Raw genomic sequence first — 22,323 nt, forward strand, 5'->3', positions numbered from 1 at the left:
ATGGTGATCACCTCGATAGACATGTTAATGCGGGTACGGTTGGAATGATAAAGGAAATGGGTATCTGAACAATGTACAGTAAGTCTAAAATACCTACACAATAACTATAATTGTAATAAATGAACAATAAAACAATAAAGCGGAGAAGCTGTGGATTAAATAAAAAGGCTGTAGTTATCCCGTGAATCGTGAATCCCATGGCGAAGCAAGGAAGGGAATGTAGAGACTGGAGCGATGGACGGCCTTATATAGGAAGGCATCCAACAACGTGGGAAGCGTTGGGATGGGGGACCCAATGCCGCCTCACACGGTGACCGAGCTGCAGGCTATGGACGTATATATGTACGTAAGTAGGATTCAGTTAAGCGTTGGGAACCCGCGTACCAAATTTCTTGAAGATGGGCCCATAAGTAACAAAGACTGTTGAAAAGTTCAATATGGCGGCCGACAGTGGCATCATACCACCGAAATAAGTACCAAATTTCAGCCTTCTACCTACACCGGAATTTGGAGAATTAGTGACGTTGGAAAGTTTAATATGGCGGCTGACAGTGGCATCATACCACCGAAATAAGTACCAAATTTCAGCCTTCTACCTACATGGGAAGTTGGAGAATTAGTGACGTTGGAAAATTCAATATGGCGGCTGACAGTGGCATCATACCACTGAAATAAGTATGTACATCGGTTTTGGTTAGCGCAGGGAAGCCACCTACCAAATTTCGTGAAGATGGGGCCATAAATAAGAAAGTTCAACATGGCGGACGTTGTCGACCGTTATGACCGTTACGTGTAGAATTTCTAAATGAAACCTGCTTAACTTTTGTAAGTAAGCTGTAAGGAATAAGCCTGCCAAATTTCAGCCTTCTACCTACACGGGAAGTTGGAGAATTAATGATGAGTCAGTGAGTCAGTCAGTCAGTCAGTCAGATAGTCAGTCAGTGAGGGCTTTGCCTTTTATTAGTATAGATAAGAGCAGTTTACTTCTCAAAACTGAGTTGTGCGGGATCGAACTCATGACCTTTTGATTATTAGTCAGCGGCTGATACATTACGCTGCTGTGGCAGTTGTAGTAAGTATGTGTCAATATGGCATGCTAAGGCGGCTTTTTTTCTGCAGTTATATTTTTGAATAAAATCATACTTGTTCTGTTATATTTGTACCTTTTGTGAAAGTGTTTCATTGATATTTGGACTTCAGGCTTCATACATTATATAGTTTATACCTACATTTTGTCATTTACTACTACAATATGAAAAACGTTTCTGTTTTAAAAATGTGTATACACGGATTACTGTAGAAACGGAACACACGTGAAATGTGTGTACAGTAATCCCTCCTCGATCGCGGGGGTTGCGTTCCAGAACCCCCCGCGATAGACGAAAATCCGCGAAGTAGAAACCATATGTTTGTGTAGTTATTTTTATATATTTTAAGCCCTTATAAACTCTCCCACACTGTTAACATTATTAGAGCCCTCTAGACATTAAATAACACCCTTTAATCAAAAGTTTAAACTGTGCTCCATGACAAGACAGAGATGACAGTTCTTTCTCACAATTAAAAGAATGCAAATAGATCTTCTCTTCAGGAGCAGAGAATTTCAGAGGGAGAGAGAGAGAGAGCGCTCGCAAAGAAAAACAAACAATCCAAAAATCAATACGTGTGCTTTTAAGTTTGCCGCGGCATTTTTTAGAGGAGCGTCAGTATCTTCTAAGCAAACAGCCTCTGTGCAAACAGCCCCTCTGCTCACATCTCCTCCGTCAGGCGCAGAGAACGTCAGAGAGAGAGAGAGCGAGATTAAAGCAAACCATCAAAAAATCAATAAGTGTGCTTTTGGAAGCACCGCGATAAAGTGGCATTTCTTAGAGGTGCGTCCGTATCCACTAGGCAAACAGCTTCTGTGCAAGCAGCACCTCTGCTCACAGCCCCTCCGTCAGGCACAGAGAATGTCCGAGAGGGTGAGAGAGAGACAGAGAGAAGCAAACAATCAAGCAGTCAAAAGAATAATCAAGCATATCTTATAGCATTGAGGAGTTTTAGTTAATATGTAATACATGCTCTGATTGGGTAGCTTCTAAGCCATCCGCCAATAGCGTCCCTTGTATGAAATCAACAGGGCAAACAAACTGAGGAATCGTGTAGCATAAATTAAAAGACCCATTGCCCGCAGAAATCCGCGAACCAGCCAAAAATCCATGATATATATTTAGATGTGCTTACATTTAAAATCCGCGATAGAGTGAAGCCGCGAAAGTCGAAGCGCAATATAGCGAGGGATTACTATATTCCAAATAATGATCTATTATTTCCACTCAAAAACTCCACTTCACTCCCAGATAATCAATCAAGGCATGAGCTGGGAGAAGTTTGTGCACCTTCTATGTCGGTGGGGGATGGAATAGCCGGCTACTTGCAGCTTTTCTTTTATCAGCACATTTAGATTAACAAAAGACGCTGGCGGAGAGATGAGAACGGTTTTAAGAAGCGATTTAAGGTGGGACAGATCTCCAAGTTTTTTTGTAGGTTCTGGTAATTCTAGTGTTAAGTAATTCTGTTAGGAGTGCATTACTGTAATTTAGTCAATTAAAAACATGCGATTTAATGTGTGATTTAAAGTTTAGGTCAGAGTCCATGTTTACACCTTTACCTCCATCTTGACTTAATTCTAAGGTATCAAGTTTATTTCTAATATCCTCACCATTTCCATTTTTGCCAACCATTAAGATTTCTGCTTATTTAGTTTAGTTACAACTCTCTCATTCAGAAATACAAGTAAGACATTGGATCAAAGAGCTCAGAGTGTCAGGGTCATCAGGCACTATAGATAAATAAAGCAGAATATCAGTTCACCTTGTTCTTTTAATCTGACCTAATGGAAGCATGTAGATTGAAACCAGCAGTGGAACCAGAATAGATCCTTGAAGAATTTGACCATTTGACTTTGTTGCTCAGTAAAGATTATGTTTGTTAGCATTAGTCTATTTTACATGTAAAATTGTTAAGCATGTTAGCCTTATCTGTTTGATAAACATCTTATGAAACTTTTATTAGACTTGTGACAATGATTTTCTTTTATGTATTATGGATAAGCATTTTGTGCACATATTTTTTAAACAAAACATATTCAGTTTAACTGAAATATAAATAACACTTTAATATAGAATATAAGGCCTTTACAGTACACATCTGATTAAGCGGGATCTTAGTGTAAAAAAAATTAAAGGGATAAAGGAAAAAAAAGAATCTGTGTGAATATTGATCAGTTCTAGTAACATGGCATCAGTGATCAATACTGGCCCTATCATAGCATCCCTACATAATGATACGAGTTGATATTCATTTAAATGGTAAATTCTAATTTCTAATGATTACAGGCCAAGTGAGACCCCAAACATCAATATATGCTTTCCATTTTTCTATTAAAGAACATTTTACAGAGATGATTATATTTACCTTGAATGAATGTCTATCTTATACCCATATTTTTTTATGCCTCTTTTTGACCTTATTCCGATATATCTTTTGGGATAACCTCGCTAAATACAAATGAAGTGGCTCTTATAGCTTTGTTAGAGATGCCAACTACCTGGGCAATGCGAATACAGTAATCCCTCCTCGATCGCGGGGGTTGCGTTCCAGAACCCCCCGCGATAGATGAAAATCCGCAAAGTAGAAACCATATGTTTGTATGGTTATTTTTATATATTTTAAGCCCTTATAAACTCTCCCACACTGTTAACATTATTAGAGCCCTTTAGACATGAAATAACACCCTTTAGTCAAAAGTTTAAACTGTGCTCCATGACAAGACAGAGATGACAGTTCTTTCTCACAATTAAAAGAATGCAAATATATCTTTTCTTCAAAGGAGTGTCTGCATCAGGAGAAGAGAATTTAAGAGAGAGCGCTCGCGCTCGCAAAGAAAAGCAAACAATCAAAAAATCAATACGTGTCCTTTTAAGTTTGCCGAAGCACCGCAATAAAGCGGCATTTTTCAGAGGAGCATCAGTATCTTCTAAGTAAACAGCCTCTGTGCAAACAGCCCCTCTGCTCACATCTCCTCCGTCTGGCACAGAGAATGTCAGAGAGGGTGAGAGAGAGGCAGAGTCAAGCAAACAATCAAGCAGTCAAAAGAATAATCAAGCATATCTTATAGCATTGAGGATTTTTAGTTAATATGTAATACATACTCTGATTGGGTAGCTTCTAAGCCATCTGCCAATAGCGTCCATTGTATGAAATCAACTGGGCAAACAAACCGAGGAAGCATGTACCATAAATTAAAAGACACAGTGTCCGCAGAAATCCGCGAACCAGCGAAAAATCTGTGATATATATTTAGATATGCTTACATTTAAAATCCGCGATAGAGTGAAGCCGCGAAAGTCGAAGCGCGATATAGCGAGGGATTACTGTATACAAAATCATAGTATTTACACAGCGCACTTGTTTTCAGTATCATCGGTGCTGGGCTGAAGTCACTTCTCTTGAGCTTTTATTGTTCCATCTAAAATAAGTTATGTAGCTTGCTCAAGGTCATTGTAAGAGGCAGGTGAGGAGATGGAATGTGACTCATGAGGATTTCACCTATTTTTATTTTAGTCTGGACCAAAGGTCACACTAAAGGATTTTGTAGTGTACCTGTATCACTTTAAAATGTCTACCCCCACCACCCCCATGTCCAGAAGTGTTAAAAAGAACAAGAAGAAGGGAAGAAGGAGAGCTCATAGTGTTAACCTTGCCTTTTTATTTATGAAGTTAGGGGATGAAATTAGGCAGGCAGCTAGTTGTAAGTAGGCCTTAATAGAATTTAGTTTTAGCAGACTGAAGGAAGGAAGTATAAAATAATTTAATAAGGAAATTAGCAAGGAAGCATAAAAAAGAAAGTTGAAAACAAATCATGGTTAAGGGAGACATTAGTACAGGTGTGCACCTCTGATAAGTAAAACAGATCAGTTTAAAGCCAGTTTGCAGCAGGCTTTTCAGTATAAAATGGTTTATTTTGTGCCTCAACTTTAAACTCTGTTTTGTGTTCCTGTCTACAATTTAAAAATGATAAATAATATTTTCATAAACTGTATGAACAGCACTGAATTTAACAATAGTTTATACAGTATGTGTTATCACTCCCAGGCTTCACTTGAGCCTCTGCTGCTGCTGCTTTAAACAGTGATTAGAAATAGCTATGGAGTAATCTCTTCTATTGTTTTTAAAGTGTGCCCTTAGCAGTAAAGTGTTTAGACCAAGTATATAATTAAATATTAAAGTATATATGCTTTGGAAAGGAATATATATAACCTTTTGATTGAACTAGAACTTTTTATTAATATTATAGTAATATAAATATCAATATAACATTAATTTAAAGTAATTAATATAAATTATTCATAATAATTAAAATGAATTATCTTTACAAAGAATAAGACATTACTTACAAAATAAGAATGCAATTAGAATTAATTGCCCATTATATCTGAAACAATGTGACAAACACAGAAGGAAATTTTTAACCAGGAACTTTTTGATGTCGATGGATTCTAGTGACTCAGTACTAATAAAACAAATAACACTTTATCCATTGGGCATACTGATGGTACACAGATGGATGCTAGCCATTGCTCTATGCAGAATTAAAACACACACAACCAGTCCTCCTCTTTAACACAAATCCAGTTCCCAGAAAATTTTGAAATACAGTATAGCATGCAATCTGGACCTTATGCATGCATCAGCGACAAGACTGAGGTGTGGTGCCCAGGTTATAAATTCTTAAGTATGGGTCAGCTACCTATTCATGTCATAAATGGGTGCTGCAAAGGAGATGTCAGTTATGTTTATTTTATTGAACAAATTAGTATAGGCTGTTATGGCTAAACTGGACAGCTTTAAAATAAGTGAAAATGTTTCATTTGAACCATAACATTTTCTCATTTGTAAAATACATAATATTTATTAAAGTTCATGGCTTTTTTTACAATTGTTTAATATACTTTTACGCCCCTTTGAATTATAAACTAGGTTGATTATTTTATGTTCTTCCATGTTTGCTCATGCTTTCCCTGTCTTTACTACAGTACAACAAAAATATTCTGTTAGGCAGATTGTTACCTGTAAAATGTAAACTATTCTAATGTAAGTGAACATGTAAATGTGTTCTGCTGGGACTGACTCCAGCTTCCAAATGGCCCCAAATTGAATAAAGGTATACCTCGTATTTAGAAACTGGCTGTAATATAATTGGTTGTCCTTACTGTTCACACTAGAAAAAAAGAGGCATGAATCTATTTCTCATACTTGAGTTTTATCATTAGCCACTGTAATTGTTCAGAAACCTTTTATCTTTATACGTTTTGTCACAATGTGATGTAGAACAGATGTCATTCTCCAACATGGTGTTAGAACAGCACATCACTGGGAAACTGTTCTTTTCCATTATTATCATCACATATGTAACTGGATATATTCATCATATATATATATTTTTTTTTTTTTTCATTACAATATTTTTCATTTTAAGGGGTAGACACTGTCCTTTTCAAATGAGCTTTTTCTGTCTATGCCTGACTATTACTCTTTAGTAAACTAGATAGAAGATGTACTAACATACAGCTCTGACAAAATCAGCAAGCACCATAGTTTACTTAAAGAAAATATATTTTAATTTGATTGTGCCTGAATGGGCAATGCCTTTTGTCATTGTATTGCCTATGCACAGTATGATATCGATGTTGTTTATTTGCAGTATTAGAAGTAATCATAATTACCCAGCATAACTTTGTCCACTTTGTGGAGGAAATGTTGCTTTCCAGTGTAGTTATTTATCTGTAAATCTTGCAGCTTGGTCCTATAAGACAAAGACATGCTTGTCAGGGGACTACTGCAAGAGTGTCAGCTGTTTTAAGCTGTAATTGGAAACAATGAGCATTCTCTCACAGTATGCTTACTGTGCATGTGAAGGAATAGCAGAAATCAAAATTGCTCAGCAGTATAATATAATTGTAGCCATAAAGCTAGCTATTTTCATCCTAGCTTTTTTCAGAGTTTTTGTTTTAGAAGAAACTGCTATTAGAGTAAAGATGGAAAATATTGATAAGAATAACACTTTATATATAATGCAGGAATGCAACAGCAAGTTCATAGTTATTCTTTTCTATGAAAACAGTTTTGTATGTAAGAATATATTTAGACAGTTTAGACAGTGATAGAGTGCAGCAGCATTTATGGCTTTCACAATATAGCCTAGTGGCTATAGTATTGGTCTGAAATTGCTGATATGAAGATTAATAATGAACAAATCATTTAATCTGTTTTAACTCCAGTTGTACAACAAAATTATATAAACAGCTGTATAGTATATAGTTTGTTCTTAATATAGTACTTCAGGTTAGTTTTTACAGTATAAAAGAACTAGCTTTTACCCGCGACATCGTCCGCGCAGGACTCTGTTTTAATATACTTTTTTTTCAGAAATATATATATGAAGTTATAGTTATTGCCCGTGACTTTCTTCGTGTGGCTCTTCTGATGCCGTGGGAGTGTAAATATTTAATTGCTTTTTAGAGAAATTCCTTATACACAATATTTTTTGTTTCTTTATTGGGCGGCACTAATATTACCAGGCTCGTGAGCAAACTTACGTGTGAGCAAGCTACGTAAAACTGACCGTGGGAGAAACAATCTTCCCTTAAATTCGCCAGCGTATTTCAAAGTTTGGCTCTGAGACTTATTATCATGGCGAAGCATACTTTGACGGGAATTTGCAGTCTCTTAAAGTCAAAGGGGAGGTCATTCAATCAATCAATCAACATTTATTTATATAGCACATATTCATACAAAGAAATGTAGCTCAAAGTGCTTTACAAAATGAATAGAAAAATAGAAGACACAATAAAAAATAAACATAGGTCAACATTAATTAACATAGAATAAGTAAGGTCCGATGGCCAGGGTGGACAGAAAAAACAAAAAAAAAAAACTCCAAAGGCTGGAGAAAAAATAAAATCTGTAGGGGTTCCAGACCACGAGACCGCCCAGTCCCCTCTGGGCAATCTACCTAACATAAGTCAAACAGTCCTCTTTGTATTTAGGGTTGGATATTAGAGGAATGCGCAGCACAAACACTTTTTCTCCTTGAGCACACCCAGTCAAAATAATGGCTTTGATTAAATTTTTATGCAGAGCTTTGACTTGCAGTCTAGTGCCATTACACAGTTTCGGTGGTTTTAAATTCCGAAGGAGCATTACGGGTTTGCCCTTCCGTAGAGTAAGCCTATGGTATGGAATATCCGGAGGTTTAAGGAAATTTAAAACTCTACCGGATAGTTAACGGGTTCATCTGCATTCCGACAAAGGACTTCAGCAACATGTCATTAATGAACGCAGCTTGATCGTTTTTTGGAGTCAAAATGTCCCGTTCACAAAACCATTCTATAGGCTTATTCTGTATTTGAGCATCCCCTTCCTCATTCCACGCATGTGCGCCGTGTCATTTGCCCCTCTTCTCAGTGGCAAGAAATGTGTTGGAATGTCCCAATTCACCCCCTTAGGGATGGAATTTCAAAAAATCCTTTCTTAGTGGTTATCTATGTCATTATAGGAATGCACTGTCAAAATTTCAGCCCTTTAGGTCCAGCGGTTTGGTCTGTGCGTTGTCTGTCAGTCAGTCATGGAACTGTTTTATATATATAGACTAGCAAAATACCCACGCTTCACAGCGGAGAAGTAGTGTGTTAAATAAGTTATGAAAAAGAAAAGGAAACATTTTAAAAATAACGTAACATGATTGTCAATGTAATTGTTTTGTCACTGTTACAGTATGAGTGTTGCTGTCATCAAGGATTTGATTATCATTATTTCTTTCAATTAGGTTCGTATTTGGAGGATGTGTTGTGTTCAAGTTATATTCCATGTTTGTCAACCGTTGTAAAGATAACAGGTTTCATTCATCGAAGTGTTCACTACCCAAATCGCTACTCGTGAATCTAAGATGTTTAACAGGCATTCCCAGTATTAAGTTGTGGAATTGCCTGCTAGTATTTAGCAACAGCATGTCTATGAACTTGTGGATTTGCCTGTGAGTATTTAGCGGCAATGTCTCTATTAAGTTGTGGATTTGCCTGCGAGTATTTAGCAACAGCATGTCTATTAACTTGTGTATTTTTCTGTGAGTATTTGGCGGCAGCGTCACGAAGTTGTTTTCGTCTAGCTGCATCAGAAAATGTACCACAACATCTGACATGCCTCCTTTTTACTGTTTTCTCACAGCTTGGATTGCTGCTGTCATAATCGGTTTGAGTTTCATGGTTTGTTTCAATTACGTTAGTATTTGCAGGACTTGTGTTGAAGTGACATTTGGCATCTGTCAAGCGTTGTAAGCATACAACCGGCTTCATTGATAACTTCGTATCCAGCTTTTAAAAGTTGAAACATTCATAAACATCAAAGTGTCCACTACTCAAATCGTCACCTGTAAATCTAAGATTAGTATTATTAACTTGTGGATTTGCCTGTGAATATTTAGTACCAGCGTCTCTATTAAGTTGTGGATTTGCCTGCGAGTATTTAGCGACAGCATGTCTAATAACTTGTGGATTTTTCTGCAAGTATTTAGCGACAGCGTGTACGGACGGCCTTATATGGGCAGCCAGTCAATTATGTGGGAGGCGTGGGGATGGGGGACGCAATATAGGCAGGCAGGCAACTACATGGGAGGCGTGGTGATGGGGGATGCAACGCCGCCTCATACAGCGACCGAGCTGCAGGCTATGGACGTCTATATGTACGTAAGTAGGATTCAATTATGACCGTTACGCGTAGAATTTCGAAATGAAACCTGCTTAACTTTTGTAAGTAACCTGTAAGGAATGAGCCTGCCAAATTTCAGCCTTCTACCTACACGGGAAGTTGGAGAATTAGTGATGAGTGAGTCAGTCAGTCAGTCAGTCAGTCAGTCAGTCAGTGAGTGAGTGAGGGCTTTGCCTTTTATTAGTATAGATTACTGCCTGCCAGGTCAGGTTCTAAACTCTCAGCCCCTAATAGTATACAGCATTTACTGAAAATTGAAGAGTTAACAAAATAAACTTATGAATCATGTTAACACAATTGTGCTGCTAGGCCACAGTACCAAAATAACAAACTTCAAATTTCACTGTGGTCCCTTCTTAGTATGTTGACTCGATTCTACTAATAGAGCCTCATGGGTATCTTCAAAATATTTTCCTCCAGTTGTTCAAAGCTAGGCCATCAGTTTAAAAGTCTTTATTCATCAGAATGCCACCAACATAGTGTCTTGCATTACTGAAAGCAGAACTGGGTAATACATTTACAAAAGAAAAGAATTAGATACATTGCTTTTATACTTGGAAGATTGGGACCCATTTTGAATGACGTGGGTTATATCTACTGTATTAATCATTAGAGAATGTATGAACATGAATTTTTTTTTAGAGGTGACGAGTAGCTAACCAAAGGTCAGTGATCTACTTTGTAGGCATAGCAGCTGACCTCAAACCCTGTGTTTTGGACAGTGGGTTAGAAAAGGGCTAGGTTTTCATCTGATCATCTCATAGTAGTGAATTAGCTTGAATAGTCAGGACATCTGCTAGACAGGCGCAAGGGACCTAATTAAGTAAGTAAGCTTTTCCTTGAGCACTAACAACCTTCAAAAAATCTTCTGACTTAACTACAAGGAGCCTGAATGGCTACTTCTCAAATCAAATATGTTGTCCCCATAGTAAGCAGTTCCAGAAGTATCCACTTTCCTCCCTTGGGCTGTATCAATTTCTTTAACCCAGATCCCCACTGTTGCATTTAGGGTGGATTTGATCTAGCCAGAAAAACTGAAGGAGCTGTATATTGTAGATGTGTCTTTTCTACTGAATGAACCTTTTTGCCATAACTAGGGTGGGGAAAGCACAGAATGTCAGGGATGCCAGTCCATCACAGTGCATACATGCCCATACAGTGACAACTTGTTTATTTTGTGTATAAAACCATATACATGGGGAGAGCATGTGCATTCCCCTCAGAACATAACATGTCCAGGGAGCTGGTATCAGCATTAACCACTGTCCCACATTTCTGCCTATATCGTCATAATCAGACTTGATTTGTTGTCAAACAGTGTAAATATTGGTACATTATATGTGGTTAAATGAAACACTCTAATGCCTTTGTGAGTTTTTATCTTTCAAAGTGCATTTTTCCTGACCTGGAAGAGTGAAGAGTTTGTTCAGAATTCCCCAATGGGTGAAAGAACTATAAAAGGAAAAACTAATAAAAATGAATAAGCCTTGGAGACTTTAACCAGCTATAATTTAAAATGCAAAATTCTTTTTTTAATGAAGGCAGTATATTTCAAAACATATTGCTCCTTTGTGGAGTTCTCATGTTCTCCTTTGGGTTTGTGTAAGATTTATTCATTTGCTCTACTTTCCTCTCACACTTCAAAGGCAATCTGTTACATTCATTGGAAATGCTGTATGTGGGAGTGTGTATTTGTATATGTGCATCTCCTCAGGGACGGAGTTGAACTTGATTCTTGTTGTCCTGGAGAGCAACTCTAGTGCCCTATGGCCTACCTATGCATTGACCAGCTGTGACCAAGACAAATTCAGTGTCCCGGAGCATCTGGTCTTTTTAATCCAAAAAGAGAAAATGACATGTGAGATTGCCAGCAGACTACATAGTGGAGATGTGGGATGCCCACTGACCCCAGTGCCAATGATTCCACAGTTGTAGTTAATGAAAAGAAGAAATTTTTTAATTGAACATTAACTGATGAAAACTGAAGATAATAAGAGAGCTACCCCAGTGAAGAGGTAGAGACAACATTGTGTCTATTGTCTCTCCTTTGTGTATGTGAGATTTAATGTAATTACTAATGTTTATTTCACTCTGCATGTGTTTACTTTATACTATAAATATTGTTGTGGTGTGACCTTTTGTATACAAGTTGATAAATATTTTGAATGTCTTTATTTTGTAACTTAGACAAAGCAATGTAATATCAGTGGTATATCATTGATAGGAACAGTGGTGGTTTGATATTTGGCTAATCAGCCGACCCGTTCTTTTAGAACTAAGTCTTTGTACTTTCATGACGGGGGGGGGAGTGCCTAAAACCAGTTTGGCAAGTGATTCTCTGCAGGACTCTCTCAATCAACCCCCATAGGAAAGCCAAATTAACTAGCTGGCAATTATCAGCTCAACAAATGGTTTTGGGGCAGGTGTGAAAGGTATTCTGTGCCCAAATTGGTCTGAAGTATGGCTGCTTGGGATTGGTTTGAATCAGAAGCCATTCTGTAGCACAATGCCCTATTGGTGTAAGGATTTGGACAAAGAATGCATAACTTCGGTTGCTTTGCCCATCCCTATCTCTCTCTCACCATCATGGTGAAGAATCATCTCACACACCATGAACTGAAATGAAAACCACACTGGGAAGCACAACTCTGCAGCCATATTGAGACAGGCATGCAGTGTGTCCTGAAGAAAGCCATAAAATGATGGCTTAACCAGAGACATTTAAAGTAACTGCAAGTCTGTGTGCTGTATTCGAATGTACTTTGCTTATTGTTATTTTATGAATATTATCAGTAATACATTATTTAAGTTGTAACTTAACTCATGCTTGTCCTTTTACTGTAAGCAGTTACCTGAGGTTATAGATGTAGAAGGGAAGTAGAGGATAAGTTATAAAGTACAATACCTTATAAACAGTGGAAAGTCTATGGGATTTGAGGCATTCTGACAAAGGCAACACATTAAAGAATACAAAAAGAAAGTAGAGTAATAGAGAGCTCTACCAAGACAAAACAAATATATACATACATACACCAGTCAGGCACAACACCTGCCTAATATTGTGTAGGTCCCCCTTGAGCCAACAAAACAGTTCTGACCTGCATGATACCTCTGAAGGTGTCCATTGGTATCTGGCACCATGACATTAGTAGAATTAGAATTAGAATTAGAACAATCTAGACGAGAACAGGCCATTCAGCCTAACAAAGCTCGCCAGTCCTATCCACTTGCTTCCTCCAGGAAAACATCAAGTCGAGTTTTGAAAGTCCCTAACGTCTTACTGTCTACCACACTACTTGGTAACTTATTCCAAGTGTCTATCGTTCTTTGTGTAAAGAAAAACTTCCTAATGTTTGTGCGAAATTTACCCTTAACAAGTTTCCAACTGTGTCCCCGTGTTCTTGATGAGCTCATTTTAAAATACAAGTCTCGATCCAATGTACTAAATCCCTAAACTGTACTATGTAGCATATCCTTTTAGTCCTGCAAGTTGCAACATGTGGCCTCCATGGATTGGACTTGTTTTTCCATGGTCGATTACATTGAGATCTGGGGAATTTAGAGGCCTTGTTAACATGTCAACTCCTTGTCATGTTCCTCAAACCATTCCTGAACAATTTTTCCAATGTGGCAGGGTTCATTATCCTGCTGAAAGAGGCCAACTCTACCAATGAATACCATTGCCGTAAAGGGATGAATGTGGTCTTATATCTCTTGGATGGTTTGCAGATACCTGGGAATCCCCCAGGGAGAGTGCGAATTTGTATCAGGGGAAGTCTGGGCTGATATATAATTCTGGACCTATAATAGTGCCCAGTGAATTTTGTCTATAGAATTGTTCCTATAGAATAATCAGAAAGGATGCCCCACACGTGCTATCACTGCTTCTGTGAGGACTGTCCATATAGCTTGTGAGTGGCTCAAACATCATTTTTACTGAGTTGCACAAAACTTGAAATCACAGGCATGTGATTGAGTACTGGATAAAATTCAGGGTGCTATATAAACAAAACATAATTGTTATTTACTGTCATTCTGATGGTCAAAAAACCTTTAGTTCTGATGGATTATTGTCCTAATACAGTAAATACTCTCAACATATTGTTGAGCTGTGAACAATAATTACTTTACAAAACATTAAGGTAATAGCCATTTGACAAAAATGACATTGCCTTTACTTCTTTTGTATTTTCATGTATTTTGTAGAAAAAGTCTTATCAGGTAATGGTTTAGGATTTATTTAATGCATCAAATGATCATCACGTGACAGCACTAATGTGCAGTCTGTTTACGAAGCAACATGCTGTAACACTCTCAGGGCAAATAACAAATCCATTTTTCTCGCTGGTGTGTTTACCTTTACTTTAGCACTTATGATATGAACAGTTCTTACAATCAAGGCAGTGGCAGAGGGACTGGATAGTCTGTTTTCTGCATTGGCAATCCTGAGGGCATTCAACCTTGCTTGATGATGATGGGCTAGATGAAATAAAAAAAGAAAAAACAAAAGTAGAGCTGTTTCCAACAGTACTTACAAAGCAGCTCCTAGAAGTAATAGAAGTAACCCCTACAATCAGAACTCCTGCAGGTCCACCTACGTTAAAACTTCTATTTGATATCAGCTTTAGCTGTGGTATTTCTTTTTTACTTTCAGGACCAGGACAAAGGTGTTTATCTGTAACCTCTGCATATTCTCACTGTTTTCAAATGGGCTAGGTGATAATTCTATTTTTTTTCAAGGGTATTTGATGCTGCATTAGTGAATAATGGTATTTATGTGAGTGCTGGGTTTGGGTAATGCCTTGCATCAAGTACTATAGAGATAAACCTTTGATTAAAAGTGCATGTCCATACCCACACACTCACTCAAGTTGGGCCGATTTAGAGTAACAAGATAACATAAAATGCTTAGCATACGGCAGGAAAGTACTAAGTGAAAACACCAACATGCACCGAGGTAAACTAGAAACTGTGCAAATACAGTAAATGGGTGGGAATCAAATCTGTTGTCAGAAATCCCTGAGAGAACAACACTAACTACTGCACTATCCTTCTAGGGCTTTTAACGTGGAAAAAAAGAGCAGTGGCCTTTCTCTTCCCACTGAGAAAGAAAAGTTCAACTATCCTAATTCACAAATGTGTTCTTACAGAATACAGATTGCCTAAAAATAGTGAAGGATTTTAATTCTTATTGAGTTAGGAGACTCAGCGTGCAGTGACTTCATAGGATCATCAGAGGTTTCCAATGGGCATGAACTTTTTAAGGTTTTACCTGACCTTGGAAGTTAGCATTGATTGAGATATAAAGAATGGACCCAGTGAGTCCATAGTTCCGAAGTGAGTTGGGCCAAATTAGCAACTAGATTTGATATGATATTTTATTATTTTAAGTATTAAATTAGAGAGGGGGAGGGGATGAAGGCAAATGAGTTGAGTACCGGAATTACATTTAAAACATGAGTTAAGGGTGGGCTGCAAGTATACTTATATAGGACTGGTTTGGACTACAGTAGGTCAGAATAAAAGTATTTAAGCTTAAGAACACTATGTAGATATAGTCGGCTAGATATAGTCGGACTCACCTCGACGCACAGCTTGGACTCTGGAACCAATCTCCTTGAGAGGGGCTGGACTCTCTACCACTCTGGAGTTGCCCCCGGTGAGAGGCGCCGAGCAGGTGTGGGCATACTTATTGCCCCCCGACTCGGAGCCTGTGCATTGGGGTTTACCCCGGTGGACGAGAGGGTGGCCTCCCTCCGCCTTCGGGTGGGGGGAAGGGTCCTGACTGTTGTTTGTGCGTATGCCAACAGCAGTTTGGAGTATCCACCCTTTTGGAGTCTCTGGAGGGGTTGCTAGAGGGCATACCTTCTGGGGATTCCCTCGTTTTGCTGGGAGACTTCAATGCTCACATGGGCAATGACAGTGAGACCTGGAAGGGCGTGATTGGGAGGAATGGCCCCCCCGATCTGAACCCGAGCGGTGTTTTGTTATTGGACTTCTGTGCTCGTCACGGATTGTCCATAACGAACACCATGTTCAAGCATAAGGGTGTTCATATGTGCACTTGGCACCAGGACACCCTAGGCCTCAGGTCGATGATCGACTTTGTGGTCGGTGTCGCCGGACTTGCGCCATATGTCTTGGACACTTTCGGGTGAAGAGAGGGGCGGAGCTGTCAACTGATCACCACCTGGTGGTGAGTTGGCTTCGATGGTGGGGAAGATGCGGTCAGACCTGGTAGGCCCAAGCGTGTTGTGAGGGTCTGCTGGGAACGGCTGGCAGAGTCCCTGTCAGAAGTAGCTTCAACTCCCACCTCCGGCAGAACTTCAACCACGCCCCGAGGGAGGTGGGGACATTGAGTCGAATGGGCCATGTTCCGTGCCTCTATTGTTGAGGCGGCTGACCGGAGCTGTGGCCGCAAGGTGGTCGGTGCCTGTCGTGGCGGCAATCCCGAACCCGTTGGTGGACACCGCGGTGAGGGATGCTGTCAAGCTGAAGAAGGAGTCCTATAGGACTTTTTGTCCTGTGGGTCTCTGGAGGCAGCTGATAGGTACCGCAGGCCAAGCGAACGCTGCCGGTTGTTGCTGAGGCAAAACTCGGGCATGGGAGGAGTTTGAGAGGCCATGGAGAACGACTTTGGACGGCTTCGAGGAGATTCTGGTCCACCGTCCGCGCCTCAGGAGGGGAAGCAGTGCAGTGTCAACACCGTATATAGTGGGGATGGTGCGCTGCTGACCTCACTGGGACGCTAGGGTCGGTGGGAGGAGTACTTCAAGACCTCCTCAATCCCACTAACATGCCTTCCATGAGGAAGCAGAGCCTGGGGACTCTGAGGTGGGCTCTCCCATCTCTGGGACTGAAGTCACCGAGGTGGTCAAAAACTCCTTGGTGGCAGGGCCCCGGGGTGGATGAGATACCGAGTTCCTTAAGGCTCTGGATGTTGTAGGACTGTCTTGGTTGACACGCCTCTGCAACATCGCATGGACATCGGGACAGTGCCTCTGGATTGGCAGACGGGGTGGTGGTCCCCCTCTTTAAAAAGGGGACCGGAGGGTGTGTTCCAACTATAGAGGGATCACACTCCTCAGCCTCCCTGGAAAAGTCTATTCGGGGGTTCTGGAGAGGAGGGTCCATCCGATAGTCGAACCTCGGATTCAGGAGGAACAGTGTGGTTTTCGTCCTGGTCGCGGAACAGTGGACCAGCTCTTCACCCTTAGCAGAGTCCTGGAGGATGCATGGGAGTTTGCCCAACCGGTCTACATGTGTTTTGTGGACTTGGAAAAGGCGTTCGACCGTGTCCCTCGGGAATCCTGTGGGGTGCTCGGGAGTATGGGGTACCGGACCCCTGATAAGAGCTGTTCGGTCTCTGTACAACGGTGTCAGAGCTTGGTCCGCATTGCCGCAGTAAGTCGAGCCCGCTTCCAGTGAGAGTTGGACTCCGCCAGGGCTGCCCTTTGTCACCGATTCTGTTCATAACTTTTATGGACAGAATTTCTAGGCGCAGCCAGGGTGTTGAAGGGGTCCGGTTTGGTGGACTCAGGATTGGGTCACTGCTTTTTGCAGATGATGTTGTCCTGTTTGCTTCATCAGGCCGTGATCTTCAGCTCTCTCTGGATCGGTTCGCAGCTGAGTGTGAAGCGGCTGGGATGAGAATCAGCACCTCCAAATCCGAGCATGGTCCTCAGCCGGAAAAGGGTGGAGTGCCCTCTCAGGGTTGGGGGAGAGATCCTGCCCCAAGTGGAGGAGTTCAAGTATCTCGGGTCTTGTTCACGAGTGAGGGAAGAATGGAGCGTGAGATCGACAGGCGGATCGGTGCGGCATCCGCAGTGATGCGGGCTCTGCATCGGTCTGTCGTGGTGAAAAAGGAGCTGAGCCGTAAGGCAAAGCTCTCAATTTACCAGTCGATCTACCTTCCTACCCTCACCTATGGTCATGAGCTATGGGTAGTGACCGAAAGAACGAGATCGCGAATACAAGCGGCTGAAATGAGTTTCCTCCGCAGGGTGTCTGGGCTTTCCCTTAAAGATAGGGTGAGAAGCTCAGTCATCCGGGAGGGGCTCAGAGTAGAGCCGCTGCTCCTCCGCATCGAGAGGAGTCAGATGAGGTGGCTCGGGCATCTGATCAGGATGCCTCCTGGACGCCTCCCTGGTGAGGTGTTCCGGGCACGTCCAACCGGGAGGAGGCCCCGGGGAAGACCCAGGACACGCTGGAGGGACTATGTCTCCCGGCTGGCCTGGGGAAGCTTTGGGATTCTCCCGAAGAGCTGGAAGAAGTGGCCGGGGAGAGGGAAGTCTGGGCCTCTCTGCTTAAGCTGCTGCCCCCGCGACCCGACCTCGGATAAGCGGAAGAGAATGGATGGATGGATGAACACTATGTGTTACAAATGTTATTTTTATGTTCTTATAAATATCATTCTGTACATTTCATTGTTTATCATTGTTTATCTGTGTAATAAAATCTACTGTACATTTCAATCCTCTTTGACTCACTCGTAACAAAGCAGAGCATTGTGCTCTTTTTATATTATAATAGTATTTTTGAAAGCCTCACACTACTGCTATATGAAAGCATTGTCCTGAACTACAATCCCTTACCCACTCATTGTGTGTGTGGAGTTTGCACAAATTCCCCACATACTTGTAGATCTTCCATCAGTTTTCCTCTCATATCCCTAAACACATTCAGGTGAAATTAACTGCTGAGTGTGGGTGTTTCAGATTTGTTTCCTGCATCATTTGCAGTACTGCCAGGATAGGTTCTTACTCTCTATGTCTATGAGTTGGATTAACTCAGTTTCTTTGTATGCACATGTGTATTTATATATCACTTGAATGAACTCCAGCACATTTTGTTTTGTTCTTTTAATAAATCCTTTCTGCCATTTTTCTACTAAAAACTTAAATTTCTGGTACATATTTATTTCAGGAAGAATGTCATTTTGTGGATGGAGAAAACAAGTCTAATATAGGATTCATAGGGTAAATATTGTCACATGAACATAAGAATACAGTGAAATTCTTACTTACGGATACTAATCATATAAGACCATAATTTAAAGTTTTACTTCAGTCATTGGTTCACAGCATAGCATTTCCTCATATTCCTTAACAGTGTTTTTCTATAAAAGAATGAGAAACAACTTAGTGAAACTTAGCTAAATTGTGAGTTTATTGCAGGTGGTTTGCATTCTGTTGTCATTGTGGAGATCGTAATTCTTCAGCAAATCTTTATGTGTATATCATCGCAAATAGTGACTATGCAGTTTTTAGTTTAACTTTATTCTTTAATATGAAACTAGATTGTTTAAAAATATGTATTGTTAAAATGTACAATGAGAAACAGCATTTACAGAATCGAGTTGCAGTCTGAATTTCTAACAAACCAGTCACAAAACTATCTGCTGAATAAAACATGCAGCGTTCAGAACATAGTCCCAATGGTTACTTATAAATGTGTATTCAATGGTCTTCAGTGAAATGCTCTTTCAGTAGGTCTACTACTAACCACTTTATATTTAAGCATCCCTATTATTAAAGCAACCCGTGGCAGTATGTTTAGTTGAAATGTTATCTTTGAAGCCCCCTGCTTGATTTGTCATTGTGTCAAATTGGGGCACAGCAATAAGGAGAAGAGATGACTGCAGGCGTGATGCTTTGCTTTGACACAGTCTTGTTTGAATCCCATTTTGTCCTTAGCAGGGAATGGACAACGCACAGGGCATTGCTGTTGGTTATTTCACTTGTTGTTTTCTGTTTTATGACATGTTTTTTGTAAAAATGTTTTGCTCCATTAGTGACTCTTAATTTCAGCAGCAAATCATCTTGGCATAGTTAACGTTTGACATTTGGAATTTCCTCATATAACATTTACATCCGGTTATTTTGCTGGAGGTTCTGTGAATGTTTATACTGATCATTTAAGTTTATGTGACTTTGTTTCTAATTTCATTTTCAAGGTCATTTTCTTCTTCGATAATGTGCTGTTTTGGTGTCGTACCCTTTTTGTGTCTGACAAAATATAAAAACAGCTATAGTTCTATATACAGTATGGTAAATTCAGCACCTCTCCTAGAGCCCTTAACTAAGATTTATTAAGATCATTGTTTTCTAAGTAATAATACAGAATAAACTGGAAACATAAAGACAAGGGACACAAAAATCTGAATTTGTTATACTAACAACAAATGCAAAATATTGGAGATTCTAGAACTTAGTCTTCTGGTGTCACTGAGTTTACATGTTTGTCTGGACTATTTAAGTAACCACTCTAGATTAAATTTTACAAAAAAAATACAGCATATTTTTGTGCTTTATTGGTAGGAATGAGTGAATTTGTGTGCAGGTTTCTGTTTATTATATGCAGATGTCTGTTTTAGTCAAAGCACTAGAACACAGGCAATTACTATTGTAATTTTTATTTAACTTACTCTGTGGAGTGAGAAAAGAAACATAGTAACTAATTAAATCTGATAAACCATGGATTAACTAATTGGTTCCTTTCAAAAATGTTGACTTCAGTACATATATAGTATATGATTGTAGATTTTCTGAGAGAGAACAGCATTGTCAGATAGTGTATAAGCTGGATGACCAAGTGGTCCTCAAGAATTGCTCTGGCAGTCAAAGCAACTCAACTCAGCTTGTTTGAATCACAAGAAAGACTCTGATTTAGAGTATCAGAATATAAAAAGAAAAGAACTACTCAGATGCAGAATAGGTAAGCTCACCCTAGGATGTTTAGTAACACATCTTTAATTTTTTTCATTACTAGAAATGCATGGGTTTTGGTATGGTTTCTGAGTTTATCATGGTGTACCTTCTGCAATACCAAGTTTTACCAACTCTTCAATAATAAATAAACATAAGCACTTCCCTTTGGCTTTCTGATTATATGCAGAAAAGTACAGAGCTAAGCTGCAACTTTTCTTTCATCATTACGTTAAGATCCTTCTTGTAGATTATCGCTGAGGACTCCTGGGGTGGCTCAGATCTGCAAAAACACTTACTGACAGAGTGAGCTGTCTAGAAAAAGTCAAATCCAACTGAATGTACTAACCATGCAGAATGACTCCTGTGGCTACCAATGTAAAAATAACAAAAATTAATGGCATGGAATAAAAGAGCTGGCTTACTGTGATAATGAAGATCACTGCAATTATTTCTGCATCCACAACTGATAAATGATGATCTCAAAAAAAAGAGAATACATGTTAGAATATAATATAATTTTTCAAAGAACAGAATTAATTTCCCCCTATGAAAAAAGCAACACAAACTCCAACCAGCACTCAGGGACAAATTATTTGAGTAATTATAGATTACAGACTTTTTTACATATAGATGTGCTGTTATAGTTACCATTTTATCCGAAAACAATTTCAAGGATACCAAAAGATACAAAAGTAAATGATTTATTTAAATAATCATATAACAAGGAAGGATGAACTAAGGAAAAGTGCAGTGTACCAAAAAAAACAGACAAGAGAGAAAAGAAAAATAACACTTGCTACCTTCTGTTGGACTTGGTTTGCCAAGTGGTGTGTCCTTCCCACTTATAACACAAAGTATTCCTAAACTCACTTCCTGTCTTTCTTTGTCTCGCTGTAATCTGGCTTTGCCTCCTTGTGATGGTCCGGGTTGCCTCCACTCTCCCTGGGTGCTTCCGGGAGCCCCTTCAACCTGTAATCGTCGATAGTCATTAATCAATTTGAGTTGGGCAAATGAGAACACACACATTCAGCAAGGGATTGGTGCAATAGTGTCAAGTGCTTTTATTAAAATCCAGCTCAGATAAAAAGTGCAGGTATCACATAGCATAAAACCTTCCCTAATTAATAAATAATCCTATAAATTCAGTGATGTCCATAAGTTAAAATCAAATAAACAATCCCAGCACAACTCCCTTTCTGTTTCCAAGGCTCACCTGTAGCTTGCTCGGCCAGTTGAGACTTCAGCAGCTGCAGTCCTCTACACTGACCCCTGACTTGGCTGCCTTCATCATCCAGACTACTTGGTGTAGGTTGTCCTCCTGTCATCCTCCTCAGTCTCCTGACGTACCTTGAATCCCTGAATAGGACCCCAATCAACCCTGGAGTGGCACGTGCTCACTCAAACCAACGCCCATTCGGGACTCGATTATATATTTAAAATCGTGTTTCACCATGGACCGCTTATCACACTCCCATCAGTTCAGCATTTGCCCTCATCCACTTCATGACAGCAGACTTAATAAGCTTTTGGATCAGCAGTGGACTTTAACACCTTTTCAAGGGTCATTCTTACTCAAGCTAGGACATTTCTTCTGGGGTCAGGGGCATATCTTCCTTTTCAACAAGCTCACTAGACTGGATCTTGCTATATCAACATTAGTCTCTTCACAGTTACATTTTGAGAGCAGTATCTGCAGAATCTGCTTCTAGGTTTTTTTAACCTTCTTCCTGCAGTCTCAGTTATTTACTCAATAAGGTCGATAGACATTCTTAGCACTCTTTGGGATTCCTGCTGTCTTGTGCAATGT

The 22,323-nt window shown here is 39.7% G+C and overlaps 1 protein-coding gene across 3 annotated transcripts in view; it reads left to right on the plus strand.

Moving 5' to 3' along the window:
• The window catches only part of LOC120527640 (NACHT and WD repeat domain-containing protein 2), a 146,226-nt gene that overhangs the window by 61,279 nt on the left and 62,624 nt on the right, over positions 1–22,323 (plus strand). The window lies entirely within an intron of this gene.

This window comes from Polypterus senegalus, chromosome 4 (assembly GCF_016835505.1).
Source record: "Polypterus senegalus isolate Bchr_013 chromosome 4, ASM1683550v1, whole genome shotgun sequence".
Lineage (NCBI taxonomy): Eukaryota > Metazoa > Chordata > Cladistia > Polypteriformes > Polypteridae > Polypterus > Polypterus senegalus.